General features: G+C 45.0%; 1 long non-coding RNA gene across 2 annotated transcripts; it reads right to left on the bottom strand.

Annotated features, from left to right (window-relative positions):
* Positions 1 to 4,500: 4,500 nt before the first annotated feature.
* LOC143819980 (uncharacterized) lies at positions 4,501 to 11,098 on the bottom strand. Of its 2 annotated transcripts, XR_013225203.1 has the most exons (4): positions 11,028 to 11,098; positions 8,517 to 8,559; positions 6,921 to 7,058; positions 4,501 to 5,052 (listed from the first exon to the last, which is right to left on the bottom strand). It is a non-coding gene; the product is annotated as an uncharacterized LOC143819980 (long non-coding RNA). The 2 variants fall into 2 exon arrangements; XR_013225196.1 differs by lacking the exon at positions 6,921 to 7,058.
* Between the last annotated feature and the right edge of the window lie 4,762 nt (positions 11,099 to 15,860).

The raw sequence follows: 15,860 nt of genomic DNA, 5'->3' as shown, positions 1-15,860 counted from the left end.
CTCAATCTCACAACAGCATTTGTCGTGGTAGACCATGAGCTCCTTGCTCACCGCCTCGTTAGGTATTCGAGGAACAGCCCTTAAGTCGCTGAACTCTTTTCTCCATGTTTGAGAAGAGAGGGTCACTGTTGGGGACAATCAGGTGCACCACTGCCTGTTCCAATGTGGGTTTCTGCAGGGTGTGATTCTCTCCCCAATGTTATTTAACATCTTCATGGTAGATTCAATTGGGTAGCCGTGTTGGTCTGAATCAGCAGAGCAGATTTTATGTACCCTCTCATCCAGCTGGTCTGTAGCTTTGGGCTAAGGAGCCATCAATATACCAGTGACACCCCACTCTATTTCCTGATGGATGGTCAGTCAGATGCCCCTCCAGGCTGATTGGTCCAGGGTTTGGAGGCGGTTGCAGAATGTCTCAAGGCAAGCCACCTGAAGATGAACCCTTCAAAGACAAAGGTCTTGTGGCTGTGGAAGAAAGGTCCAGACTAAGAAGTGCACTTTTCCAGGCTGGATGGAGTGCAGCTCACAACTGCACAGTCGGGAGGGAACCTGAGAGTGATTTTTGATGCCCCTTTAACAATGGAGACTCGAGTCACAAGTGTAGCACAACTGGTCTTCTTCCATCTCTGCCAAGCCAAGTTACTAATGCCCTACCTGGCTACAGTGATCCACACGACAGTCACCTCCAGACTTGATTACTGTAACTCAATCTATGTGGGCCTTCCCTTGACCCTGCTCCAGAAACTGCAGCTGGTCCAGAATGCAGCTGCCTGGGTTCTCATGCAAACAGCTTGGAGAACCCATATAAGGCCAGTCCTTCAACAACTGTACAGGCTCCCAGTTGGATTCAGATTCAGTTAAAGGTTCTGGTATCAATCTTCAAGGCCATACAATGTCCGGGCCTAGCATATTGGAGGGACTGCCTATCTGAATACATCCCCTGGATAATATTATGGTCAACTAATGCCAGCCATCTAAAGGTCCCAGCCCCAAGGAAGTACACTTGGCCTCAACCAGAGGGCTTTCTCAGCCCTGGCTCCTGCTGGGTGGAATAAGTTCCCAGAGAAGATCAGGGCCCTGACAGAGCTCACTGATATCCACAGCGCCTACTATAGAGAGTTCTTCTACCAAGCCTATGGTCAAGGCCAGCGAAAATACACCTACATCTGGTTGGGTCTCCCTCATTTCCATCGCCTCCCTCCTCTCTCATCTAGGAAGGACCAGATTGTGACACCAATTGGTTGCTGCCAGTTAGTATTAATTTTGAACTGTTTTCAATAAGTTTCATTGAATGATACATTTTATTGTTTTAATGTGATGTCATTGATGCTTATTGACTGAATATTCTACACCGCCCCGAGACAGCCTTTTCAAGAGGGTTGGTATAAAGTCGAAGAAAGAAAGAGAGAGAGAGAGAGAGAGAGAGAGAAAGAAATTGCTTGCCACTGTCACCCAATGAAAGTAACTGTCTCCCTCAAACAGCCTCGAAGGGGTAAGTCCTTATTCACACAAACAAGCCTCAACGTTTATTATAAGCTGCAAAAACACATCTTTCCATGCAGCATTTGTGAGAGGAGGGAGACAAATTCTTCTTCAAAGCAAACAAAAAGAACACCTGGGCAATAAAACAGCAACAGACAAATGCAATCCAACTATCCTATCTAGACTTATGCTCTGAGGTTTGTTTTCCGTTTGACCTGGGACCAGCTTTCCTCTGTTCTCTTTTCCAGAGCAACCCTAAACTGCTGTGGCTCATTCTGCACACCTTGGATAATGCACTTTGAATGCAATTAAGAAGTAGATTTTCCTGTTTTGCACCAGCTCCAAAAGTACATTGAAAGTGCATTACCCAACGTGTGTGGAATTTGCAAGCACGTTCGCTTTCAGTCTAAGATTCCTGCAACCCTACTCCTCTTCGGTCTAGGGGTATGCAAGGACAAAGAACCTAGATTCTCCCCCCCCCCAATTTTGACATAGTGTACCCAGATATATCTGTATTTCCAGATATTCTTGAATCCCAATATTGCTATGGTATTTGGATTCAGAATATTCAGTAATCTCAATTGTCTTTCAGATCCATTGTACCCTAATTATACCCCATTAAAGTCAATGGCAAATATATCCTGGGATCTATTCAAAGGGGGTTGGGGGGGCAGGCGTTAAGGTAGAGGTGCCAAATTTCAATGTGAACATTGAGCTGTTGCAACAGTGGGTGTTCTCTATCTCTCACTATGTGTCTCACTATGTCAGTCATTGTTATCTTTTGCCCTGCAGATGGGAAAGCAGCTTTTTTTTTGGGGGGGGGGGGTAGGAAGGAAGGTCTTTTTGATAAGATTTCAAATGGCAGCAAAGGCTTTGATGGGCCCTTCCTGGGCTGCGCCTCCAAGGTTATTTTCAGGAGACAACCCGCACAGGGATTGGTCTCTGTGTGGCTTAGCATTGGCATAGTTGATCCATGCTGGTTCAGCATGCCCAGGGCTCATAAAAACCCTCTGCCTTAAAGCACCCGATGAATGCCTACATTATTCCCTATCTTGAAGAGGGAACACCATGACTTTGCACTGTACCCTTCAAGAGAGATGTTATAGTTTAGATACGGCCGACTGCTTTTATAGTCCAGCACTTTGCTAACAGGCTGAGCTATGTCTATCCAGGAAGAGGTACAGATATGTAATCTTCAGTAAATTGGAGATAAGCTCTATCTTTTTGAAACAGAGCAAGTATTTACAAAAAAAACTTGCTTGAAAGTGGAATTCTGACTGCAGCCAGATTGAAACCTACTCCAAGAAAATTTCAGACATTTATTTCTGATAATAATGTGCAAGTTTTTCTTACTGCGTTGTTATTATTTTCTGTACTACTCCCGACATCTTACCCTGAAGTGACTAATTCTCTGTCAACTTGTCTGCTGAGGTAACATAATGCTTTGTGCCTCCGATGAAGAGAGCCAGCTTGGTGTAGTGGTTCACAGCGATGGCCTCCAATCTGGAGAACCAAGTTTGATTCCCAACTCCTCCTCCACATGCAACCAGCCAAGTGACCTTGGGCTAGTCACAGTTAACTTCACAGAGCTCTTTCAGCCCCACCTGTTTCACAGGATGTCTGTGGCAGGGAAGGTGATTCTAAGCTGCTTTGAGACTCCTCCAGGTAGTGACTGATAAGCAGGGTATAAAAATCAACTCTTCTTCATCTTCTTGCACATCTCTGTACTGAACAATGTTCTGGGATGCTTGATAGTCCGCATCCTTAGTGTTATGTCCAGGGATGCATTCTACTGACTGTAGTTAGATGTCAAAGTATTGAATTAAATAAACAGGGCGGTTGAATCTTGGCTTATGTTTCTGCAGGCACAAGGGCTTCTTATAGACTGCAATTTTCTTGACTCCTCCTCCCACAGAAGCCCCAACTGCTCCCCCACCCCCCATCCTGTTGCTGAGGATGTGGGAATCCCCAGGAAGAAAACTGGGGAGGCATTTTGGTAAGGCTGCCAACCATTGGGCAGGGCTTCGGTATCTCTCAGAATTACAGCTGATCTCCAGACTACAGAGCACAATTCCTCTGGAGGAAATGGAAGCTTTGGCTGATGGATTCTATGGCATCATATTTCCACTGAGCTCCCTCCTAACTCTACTCTTTCCAAATCCCTGGGAATATCCCAGCTGAAATGTGGTAAGTCTGTATGTTGAGTTTCTGCATGAGATGGGAGGATTAGGGTTGCTGGTTCTGAGCTGGTGACCAGCAGAAGATCAGGGGAGCAGGGATATGGGATGGTGGCATGATGTCACTCCAGAGTTTTCCTAGGGCATTTCTTAGGAATCCCCAGAAACTCTATGGCAGAGGTGGCCAAATTGCGACTCTTCAGATGTCCATGGGCTACAATTACCAGGAGCTGCTGGCAAGGGCTCACTGTAATCCATCTACTTCCAGGGAGCCACAGTTTGGCCACCCCTACTCTATGGTAAAAGCATCGAGTTTTCACCAGATCTTAGAGACGTATGACATCACTTCTGAGTTTCCTTGGAAGTGATGTCAAGCAGTCAGGTGACAGCTGTTGGTGGGGCATCTCCCATTCCAACAAGGGCTAGCAACACTAGAGAGGAGGGAAGATTGTGCTTTGCAAGCGTAAGTCCTTGTACTCAAGGAAATGCTAGTAGGAATCCAAGCCAATAACTTCAGTCCTAAAGGCATTATTATCTACGATATACTAAAGAGTGAAGAGTACTGAAGTTCTCCCTGCTTTAAAAAAGAATGTAAAGTAGCTTTATTCCAGAGAGCTTTCAGACAAGACCGCTAGTAGGGCATAAGATTGTTTTACATATAAAATACATTGTTTTAATGAAGTATTTTACAGCTACTGTTTTATTTTTTATCCAATTCTTTTCGCATTTTCATTACTAACCTTGGCCCCTGAGATGCTCAAGAGAAAGGCGGCTATATAAATATTTTAAATAAACAAACAAACAAAACGATCTTTACTATGTATTTTCAAGCGGGTTCATATATTGTTTTAAGCTTGTTAATATTTTATATTGGAACCAAACTGTGAAGGGCGTTAGATCTTTATTAAAAAGAATGAGCTCTTCCACCAGGACTTTTTTCAAGGATGCCCTGAAACGTCTAAATTCGCTTCTCAAACAACGGATGAAATCAGTGCCATTCCAGAGAGCATTTGGGTCGCAGCTTTTGGACAGTTTGGCTGGATCTTTATGCCGTGGTGGCTGTCGTTGTTGTTCTTTTTTCCGTTTCAAACCGTCTCGGGCTTCTTTTCTTGGTACTAATTTAATTTTCGTCCTGATTGTCGCTGCTAAGAAAACGTTGCAAGCTCCCTTGCACAAAAGCGGGGCATAAACATGGTGAGAAATGAATGAGCGCTTTCAACAACTGGAGAGGAAAACCTAATTTTGTTTTCGGTGCCTGAAAAATAACTTTCCTCCAGATGCTAGCTGACCAGAGCAGTCTTAAGGAGGTAGCTGGGGAAATGAATCTTCACAGAACATGGAGCACAAAGCCCATGTTGTTGAAAGCCGAAGGGTGTAATCAGTTAAAGAATGCCTGCGGGAAAAAAAAAAAGAACAAGGACAGCTGATACCTAAATCTTGAACTTCCTTGTCCCATTGCATTTTTTCACATGCTTCCAAAGGAAAGGAGCAACTGAGGGAATTTATTAACTTTTAACTTAATTAGGTAGATGCCAAACCACTGTCTTGCCCTAAAATGGGTCTTTTTAGATTATTCAGATTTGAGAGTAGAAAAGGAAACCTCCAAGTGACTGTAACTCCAGTGGGGATTTTCCACAGAGGTAATGTGAACCTCTTATCTTTTATACTTAGATCAAGAGGTTCTTTGAGGGAAACTACTGTTCGTGAGATTTGCCTGCGGATACATCTGGGAGAATAATTCTTGTGGAAAATACATACACTGGTATGTATGCCTTTGCTCCGTCTTTCTCAGGGGTGGGAAGCTGGGAGAAGCCTTTGAGATTTGAAAAAAAAAGATGGGAGGGAAAACAAGAACCTTATAGTGTCTTTTATGAAAATATGTTTGTTTCTGCACAAGCAGTTGGCGTACTCAGTAGATGCTCAGGATCAGAGCGAGCCCACAGAACCCCCCAAATAAAGGATATCCTAAGCTCCTTCTGTTATCAAACCTTTTTTTAATTTGCCAAACAGATAGTTCACAATTAACACCACCCCCACCCCACCCCACCCCGGTCTGTACAACTAACCCCAGTGATCACCAAGTACCCTCTTATATTGTTGGAATATGCAAGATCTACAGTGTGCATAATGGAGCAGAACATAGCGTGTCCTGCAGGGGGCATCTGAGGAGATATATATTTATCTTAGATAGGATAGGAACATTCAGATGATTTTCAGATTATCTCCCCTAGTGTCATGATTGGCTCAACAAGAGATTACCTACTTTTTGAGTGCACTTCCCCCTGCTTGCCTCCAGAACAGTTGTTGAACAGAAGAAGGCCTACAGATAGCAGATAGCTAGATGATTAGGGTTCTTCTTGATATGCCCCATTTATGCCCTTCACCGTGCAAGGATGGAAAGTAACTGCAATCCTCCATTTTTATTTCTGGTTGACTATAAGCAAGGCTGGTCAGGCCAAACATATTGCTACACATAATGCTTTGGGGCAACTGGCAGGCTCTTTGTGAAATCAGGTCTCCTGACTGTCACAAGGATAATGCAGTTCCCTGCACAAAGAGGCAGGATGTTCTTCCTCACCTGAGCACACCTGGAACAAAGGAACAGGACCACTGGCAAATCTATTAAGTATCCTGCATTGTTTCATCTTAACATTGCTTCCTGGTAAAGCCAATCTTGTTGCAGCTTCCGCCTGTGCTCAATTACTGGCATATCAAAATCCCATGGACAGCAAGTCCTCCACATCTGGGCCTATTCTGCATACACTAGACCAGGGGTAGTCAACCTGTGGTCCTCCAGATGTCCATGGACTACAATTCCCATGAGCCTCATGGGAACTGTAGTCCATCGACATCTGGAGGACCACAGGTTGACTATCCCCGCACTAGATAATGCACTTTCAATGCACTTTGGAAGTAGATTTTCCTGTTCTGCACAGGAAAATTTAGCTGCCAAAGCACATTGAAAGTGCATTATCTGATATGTGCAGAATGGGCCCCGGATTCTCTCTCCCAACCAGAATGCAGATGAAGTCTACTCCAAAAGACTTGCCCAGAGACTCCGCAGGTAACCGCAATAGCCTATTAAAGTTTATTTATCGAAGTTTAGTTTGTCCATTAACAAGCCTCCATTTGTTTGACATTGCCTTCCTGATCATATCAAGGCTTTGTTTTTAGGGCTTCTGTGCCCTTCCTCCAGGCCCTCAAGGCACAAATTTGCTATAAAAAGAGAGCAGAGATGAGCATACTCCATTTTGGTTCTACCTTATGCGAGACCCAGCTTGTTGGATGGTCGACTTCTTCTAGAACCGTCACTCAGCATGTTGGATAGTACATATATTTTTCATTGACCCCAAACTCTATCGCACCCAGTCTTCCTTTTATTTTCTCTGTATGGCTGATCTAGATTAAATTGTATGTATGTGTTAGGGACCATTTTGATTTGTTTCAATAAGATTCCCTTTTATTTATTTTTAGAACTGTCCGTTTCTAAGATTTCTTGCCAGATACTCTTTTTGTATATACAGGTAGAGTATCTTGCTTTCTACCACCTCTTGCGTTGCTTATTTATCTCCTAAAATTACTAATTCTCCCATCATTAATTCAGGAGACAGGTCTGTTTCCAGTAACATTCTCTCCTCTTTCTACACATAGTTGTTTCTCTCCTGATAGTTGCTTCTCTCTCCCAGGTTACCTCATTGTTCACTTAGTGTTTTGGAACAACTTCAGTTTCTGAGAAATCTTTAAAGGCAGACCCAGAAAGTGCATACTGCAGCCTGAAGTCTTGATGTGGCAAAACAAGAAGGAAGACAAACCAGCTGAAGTTGGCAGAAGGAGCTTCAAGCTGTTGGAGCCACATCAAGACTTGCTGTGTTAAGAAGACCCCAAAGCATCTGGGAATGTCGGTCCATTAATCCTCCCTTAAAAGGTGTGTCAGTCCATTAGGAACAAGTAACACATCACCACCTCAGTCCATCTACTATCATGTCCAGAGGCAGAAGAGTGGGTGAGGCTTGGTAATGTGGAGTTGGTGGGCATGCCCAAGAGGGTTCTTCAGCTGGTGGAACACACACCTGGTCACCTTCCTCTAACCCCCCCCCCATGTGTCAAGACTCATTTGACAGGTGTTCTCTGGATGGGGAGGCCCACCCAAGAAAAGCCATTTGTTTAATCATATGACCAGAACTATCCTTCAACAGCATCCTCCTCACCCATTAGTGAGTGGGGTGAGCCAGCCTCTGCTCAGCTAATGGGCCCATCCCAAGGTAAGGTATTTATATTCTCCAGTTCCCTCAAACCTCTGCCCAGGCCTGAATATGGCAACACACACACACACACACTTCCTTCCAGTAGCAAATGTCCCTTTCCAGCTTCACGTTTCAGTTTAGTGAACTAGGTTGTTTGCTTATTATTGGGTATTGCCAAGCCAGATCCTCTTCTCTCCTCCCTTGCATATTCCCTTCCTTTTATGGCTAAGCATTGTTCTCTCTGAAAGGGGCTGGGGATGAAACTGTCTTCAATAAACCAACAGCTACTGGTATGGTTTCATCCTCCAAGCCAGAAACATAATCTACAGTTGGATTGTGGTTTCCAGCTCTAGTGTGCAGGACAAGCTCAAGTCATATTTTGTCAGCTTGGACATCATAGCAAATTCTGGAGTGCCACAAGAAAAAGAAAGTGCAAGAGGGCAGAAGGAGAGAAAAGAGGGGAAGATGAGGTGGAGTTGGAGGCTTACTTATACAACACCGCCCCTGTTTTGATGAGATGTGATTTGGACCAATGTGCTGCTTCTCCTTTAATTCACAGTCTCTGGAGTAGAGGGAGAAAGTTGCTGGTTGGATTTCATTGTGTGTTACTTACCTGCACTGGATGCTAGCCTTACCCCATCACTAAGAATTCAATTCTGGGAACACAGAAGGGGGGGGAGGGAAACATAGTGACATCACTTCCTGTGATGGTACAGTGTGTGGATTATGTCATTTCCAGGGGCATAGCAAGGAGCTGACATCACTTCCTTGTACTTCAAAGCCTGAAAAATATTTTAGGAGTACCTACACAGTCAAAAAGTTGAAAATGGCCGGCATATATAATACTCTGCCCAACTGAGTTAAATGTCATTTTCCAAGAGGGGGCATGAGTCTTGTATTATATTCAGGGTAGGGCTTCAGTGGCTCAAATTAGAATGCTGAATGACTGCAAGAGAATTAGTAATCAAGCTTTCCAAGATAACTGCAGCTCACTTCCTTTGGATTCAGGAATTTCCAGATTCCAAAATAACACTTTCAATTTTTTAGAGCTGCCAGATGTCCCTTATGTGTAATATGAACATTACAATCAGAATAGCTATTGTTAAGACACAGTATGCAACTGCTGTTTTTACAGTGCCATGTTATGTTAGAGATCTCTGCTGAAAACCTCCAGTGTTTACTTCAATGGAAAAAACACCCATGGAATCCCAATTTGTATGAGGACTGCAGCCGTGCTAAGGAAAATTTAATCCAGATTAGACTACAGCAATACGCTGTCTGCGATTGAAGACTGTTTGGAAGCTTACATTGTCCCATTGGCCTTGAAATATCTCCAAAAGTCATTGGAGGCTGCCAATTCACTTTGGGGATCGATTTAAACTGTTGGCAACTATGTTTTCTTTAAAACCCAAGACAGTCTGGGTATAGGGACTGTGAAGGACTGTCCACTTCCACATGACTTTGCCTAATTATTGAGATGGACAGAAGATCTGTATCATGTGCCATAAGGAGGGTGGCCTCCAGATATGCAGGAGAGCTTTTGCTGGGGTGGCATCTATTGAATCCGTGGTTTAGTAAAGCACAGACACTCACCTCCAACAACCAATTTTACTGGAACCAGAAATGTTCCAACAAGCAAACAGTGGGATTTATATCCATGTTTGGAACTCCCACCAAGACCCACGATTGGTCCTTAATGGAGGCCCGTGATTGGATCTTAAGTCTGCCTCTTGATTAGCTCATACATCTATTATTGGCTAAGAGCCCAGGGCCAGCAAATCCCTAGTAAGGGCTCAGGATTCCAGCCTCAGGTCTCAAGTGCCAAGTCCTGCACAAAGTCCACATACACAACAGCACCTCAATTGTCAAATTCTCTCCACGCAATTATTTGGCCAGCATTGAGCCAAATTTTAAACTTTTAGCACCAGCTTTTTATTTATCTAACCAAACTGACATCCAGTTTTCTGGTCTTTCGGCACAATTTTATTCAGTTTAGGCTATTCAAGAAAAGCCTTTCTCTCTCTCTCTCTCTCTCTCTCTCACACACACACACACACACACTTTTTAAAAGCCTTCTGCTATTCATAGCATTGTGCTTTTATGGTATTTAGTTCATTGTTATGTTATTTAATTCCTGCTACAGCTTTCATGGCTTGTTTTGTTTTCATGGCCGCTATTGCGTGTCGCCCATTTATATTTCAATGCTGGCAATTTTTAAATCATTTTATATAGTTTTTCAGACATGTTGAAAGCTGCCTTGGGAGCCTTTGAGCTGAGAAGAAGTACATTAATTAATTCAATGCAGAAATAAAATAAACCAAGGATCGCTTGGTACACAACTCAGACCCTTAGGCAGCATGCAATCCATTCCTGCAATCTGTGCACCTCAAAAAAGAGAGGGAAGCAGCATACTAATTGGACCACGGTGCATTTGGGGCAGACCGATGATGTCATGATATTATTTTAAGTAGGTGTGTGGCAGAACGTGTAGGCAGACCCCTGGTCCTCCATGAGACAAAATCACCAGCTGACTGAAAAATGTCTACATTGACATACAGGTCCTTACAGAGCGCTCAACCCTAGTAAGTTCTGAGGAAAATTACCCCTGATATATTTAACTCGGCTGTAGGAAAATCACTTTGGACTCGGTGGGAGTTTTGCCTGCCTGTTCCTAGAGAAAGACCCACTGAGCTGAAAAACTTGGCTCATGTCACTTTACATTCATAATGGAATCAATCCAAGCCTTGTTGATCTCCTGGAAGTCAAAAGAGTTTCCTTTGTCCGATTGACGCTTCCTTGTTCCATTACCTGAAGGCGGGTCAAATCAATTTTTTTTTGTCTTTTCATAAGGCTGGAGGGGGTTATATGTATTGGGCTCCCCCCCCCCCCCCTATTCTCCTCAGCACGGTTATTTCGTCCTCATATGGCAACATAATGATGTTAGCTGTTCCAGCCATCTTCCCATTTCTCTCCATCTGGATTTGTAATTTCCCTCACCCGATGGTTAAAAAAAAGAAAAGAAAATTCCTCTAATCAGGTCCTGCTTTGTCTCCATTTTGGAATTCCTCATCATATGGCACTAATTCAGGCTTGTAATACGAATAAGGTTTGGTATTTATCATACCTGCTCCAAAGGAAGTCCCTTTAGAAGGAAAAGCATCGAGAAATTCCCTGCCCTTCACTTTCTCCTCCACCTTTAACCTTTTAATCAGTAGCGGTAACCTGAGGAGATCGCACAATGGAAAGTTAATTATGAGGTCATGAAGATGAAAGAGTCTGACTTGCATTTCTAAAGGTACTTTACTTTAAAATTATCCATGATTTACCTGCATGAAAGGAAAGGAAGTTCCTAAAGATTATTCTAATTGAGGCAGACTTTTCAAATCATTCAAATGCCAACGTTTTTTCAAATGAGAAAGCAATCTTTTCAAACAGCTCATTGGGCAATTCTTATGGAACAAGGGGAGAGGAGGGAGCCTTTTCATTGACCGTGGGGACTATACAGAGTCCACTGAGGTATGATAGAGGACATGAGGTCATGTAGGAGCTGAGGCTTGGTTCTCAAGCAGTCATATTCTTGCGCACTGGATGAGGCTCCCCCTACCCAGCGTAACACAGATAAAGGCCTTGAGAATTCTGTTCCAAGGACAAGGATTCCAGAAGGCATGGGTGCCTCGTTTAGAAATCTGTCCGGTTTGCAGTTCACACACAATGGAAGAGGAATGGGAGCAAAGAGCTGACTCTTCTGCACTCCCCCCATTGGCTCCTCCCATTTCCCCCTCTCAGAATTTCTTCTTAGAACCCTGCCAGCAGATAATGGGTGGACAAAGGCTGTTGCAAGAGAAGGAATTCAGATATTCTAACAGGAGGGGATTGTGTCCATTGCTACATATTCAACTTGCTAAAGGAGTCATTTTTTTCCAGGGAAACTGACCTCTGTAGTCTGTAGATATGCTGTAATTCCAGGGGATCCCCAGGTCCCACCAAGAGGCTGGCATTCCTAGATAAGAGCTACTACACTTAGATCCAGTGGAAGGACTGTGCACAGCCTTCACAAGGATTCCTTTCTTCCCAGGTCCCCCTTGCCCTGGCAGCCATTTCTAACCCTGGGAAAATATATTCTTAGGTTTTGCAAGGACTGCCAACCTTTTGGTAGTACCTGGAGATCCCCCAAGGTTACAAGTGATCTCCAGATCACACAGATCATTTCCCCTGAGAAGAATTGCTCCTTTGCATGGTGGGCGTAATGACAGCTGAAATGAATGTTTCCTTGATTTGTTCTGGCAAAGTCCTGCATATACAAAAATGAAACTAGCTTCTTATTTAATAAGCATTTTATTTTATTAGTGATGCCATGCACACTGTAAATGTGACTTCCATGGGCATGGCAGGGAGGTGCGGCCACCTGGCATCACTTCTGGGATTACTGAAGCCTGAAGAATATTTCAGGGGTTACTCCCTGGTCAAAAGGTTGAGAAAGGCTGATTTAAGCCTACCAGTTTTTGAAAGACCTAGAAAAGGATCCTCGAAACCTCTGTCCCAGTTGATATCTAACATGGGTAAGGATTTCTTTTTTGCAGTTTATACAGATGTTTCAAAATATGTACTTTGGTTGCAGGTGGACAGCATCAAGCTCTGGATGATGATGTTCAAGACTGAACACATGACCCTCATCACGAAAATCACATCATATCACTATGATCTATATCTGCATGACGATAGCCTTTGCTGGGGTTCCAACTCTGGGTTGAGAAATTCTTGGGGATTTGGGAGTGGATCCTGGGAGGAGGGGAAGGAACTTAGCATCCATGCTCCAAAAGGGACCATAACTGTTGACTTAGCATCCATGCTCCAAAGCAACAAAACAACTCCAAAACAAGGGAATGGAATCCTGGAGGTCAGCTGTAATTCCAGGAGGTCTCCAGTCACCACACAGAGATTACCCCCCCCCTACTCTATAAGGGGCACTGCAGGTAGAAGAGAGGTAAAAGAAAGTGAGACTTGGGCTGATTCTGCACTTACTTTGTTTATTCCGTTGTGGATCCTGTTGAATTCAGATTGATTTGAACTTGGATCTTCCTCTACCCCCCCCCCCAATTGAAACAGAAAAGTGTTCTGCACATCAGTGGTCCCCAACCTTTATGAGGCTGGGGACTGGCAGGGCATTGGGCCGAGTCCGCGGGGCCCGCGCACGCGCGGGCCACGCCCATGCACCGAGCCGCGCCCGCGGGCCACGCCCACGGATCGGGCCGCGCCCACGGGCCGCGCCCCACATGGGCGCACCCCGGCCCTGCTTCCCTCTCCCCGCCCTCCCGCAGTAAGAAGCTTCCCGGGCCGCAAGCTTGCGGCCTGGGAAGTTTTTTACTGCCGGGGGGGGGGCGGGGAGAGGGAGCCGCAGCCCGGCGCCATGGCCTTTGCGGCCCGGCACCGGGCCGCGGCCCGCAGGTTGGGGACCACTGCTGCACATGATTAGGGAAGCTCAGAAGCGGGGGGGGGGCAAGCACAGCAGGAGCTTCTTTCTTTTCTTGAAGGGGGAGGGGGATTGGAGACAGCACAGGAGACGGAATAAATCCAAGAGGAAAGTCTCAGCCGAGTGAAGTTAGGGCTTCTGGAGCTTCTGCTGAGAGAAGTTGGGGCTTCCCCTTTAAGGGAAGCCTTGCAACCTGGGAATGAGGAAGCCTTTGAACTGACACCCTGGTCAACCAGGGCTTTTCTACAGCATTGGAGGCTCGAGGCAGCAAGTTGGTTTGGTAAAAGCAAAGAGCTACCTACACCTTTACTCAGGCCAATTTTTCAAATATTGAGGGTTATATCACTCCAGGATCAATCCTGCTTGTTGCAGAGGGAAAATTTAAATCGTCCAAAATCAAAATGTAAATCGCATTCAGTGTAGACAGCAGGGGCTGAATCGACGTGGGATTGGAATAAAAGCTCTGTGTGGATTCAGCCCTGGCACGCTCAACTTACTCCTGCTTTTCTTGGCAGTCAATCCACACTGAGATGAATTCACAGGCATCAGGGCCCAGGTAACCCTGCTCCCTTCAGCCTCTGCACACTGTTTTGCATATTTGTGTAAGATCATATGCAGCCCAAGTTTTCCTTAAATCTCTTAACAGCTCTTGTCTCCATGGGAAGACTACATGGCTACTAGCATGCAGACAACCTGTCTTCTGGGTTGGATCCAGCCAGCATTTCACCCAAACTTTGGCTATGATGGCAATCATGGGAGTGGCATAAATGAAGGCCATGTGCTATGGGCGTTGGTGGAAAGAGGGGCATTGGGCGAGACTGTGAAAAAGTTGGCCGGATCCAGCTTCCTGTATGGATATACATGCAGTCTTGACACACCCGCATTCATTAGTCGTTGATTCCTACCGTGTCTGGAGCCAGAATGCCCCCTGGTCCATACATACCCAAGCAAAGAGAAACCATTTGTGTCTGTCTCCTACTGCCAGAATAGGAAACTTTGGGGCTATGAGTTTTTTATTTATTTTTGCTTATAATGACATAAACCTTTGTTCCCAGTCGGGACACAATGCAGCTTGCTTCATTCTCCTTCAGCATGGTGTAGTGGTTAGGAGTGCAGACTTCTAATCTGGTGAGCTGGGTTCAATTCTGTGCTCCCCCACATGTAACCAGCTGGGTGACCTTGGACTAGCCACGGCACTGATAAAACTGTTCTGACTGAGCAGTAATCTCAGGACTCTCTCAGCCTCACCCACCTCACAAGGTGTCTGTTGTGGGGAGAGGAAAGGGAAGGAGATTGGAAGTTGCTTTGATGCTCCTTCGGGTAGAGAAAAGTGGCATATAAGAACCAACTCTTCTTCCTCTTCTTCTTCATTTGTATCCTCACAACAACAGTATGAGGTGGGCTAGGCTAGAAGTACGTGGCTGGCCTAAGGTCATCCAGCAAGCTTCCATAGCAGACTGGGGATTCAAATCTGTGTCTTTCTGCCTGGGTCTACGATTGTCAGCTCTGGTTGGGGAAATACCTGGAGCTTTGGGGGGTGGATCCTGGAGAGGACGGGTTTGAGAGTGGGGGGACCTCACAGGGTAAAAGGCCATAGAGGCCACCCTCCAAAGCAGCCATTTTCTCCAGGGAAACTGATATCTGAAGCCTGGAAATCAACTGTAACTAGGGTTGCCGTGTCTTCCAGGCCACCAAAAGGAAGATGGAAGATCGGTTTGTCAAATCCAGGTGGAGAAACTTCTGGAGATTTGGAGGTGGACTCAGAGGGGCACAATGCCATTAAGCCTATCCTCCACAGGATTCATTTTCTCCAGGGGACCTGATTTCTGTAGTCTGGAGATGAGCTGAGCTGTTATTTCAGGGTATCTCCTGGTCCCACCTGGAGGCTGGCATTTCTTCCTGGATCCCTCAGGTCCTATTCCAATACTAACCACTATACTACTCACCATTTCGTATACTATTTTATAACAAGTCATTCTTCATTAGAATACTTGTTGGCAGACTGTGACACCCCTCCCCCCCACACACACACACACATTACATTAAAACACACATCTGATTTCTTCTGCTTTCATTTTCCCCAGGTTTAAACTGCTAGAATGGCCTAAAACCTTCCCCTCCCCCCATTCAAGCAGCAGACATGTCCTCTGTGTGTATCATTGCCAATAGCACAATTTCAGATCTGAATATCTGGAAGACAGGTGCTGGAGTGCATGTTCGACAGATGGTCAGCAGAAGCCCTTTTCTGGTTTCCACAGTTCTTGCCTAGACATGGAGATTAGGACACTAATCTTCTCTCCTGCTTCATCTTTTTCTGAGCAGAGATCAATAGGATCCGCCATGCAGGCTACTTCCAGATTTCTTTTTCAAAGATACTGCCCTACCCACCCCCTGCCAAGATATGACGCTTATTCCTAACCTATTACAGGCTCAAAAATTCGTCCTTTTTCTTCCCAGTTTGGAAATCACCAATAGACTTGCAGGATA

This window comes from Paroedura picta, chromosome 1 (assembly GCF_049243985.1).
Source record: "Paroedura picta isolate Pp20150507F chromosome 1, Ppicta_v3.0, whole genome shotgun sequence".
Classification (NCBI taxonomy): Eukaryota; Metazoa; Chordata; class Lepidosauria; order Squamata; family Gekkonidae; genus Paroedura; species Paroedura picta.
Note: the sequence above shows the minus strand (reverse complement) of the source record. Positions and strands in the feature narration are given on the sequence as shown.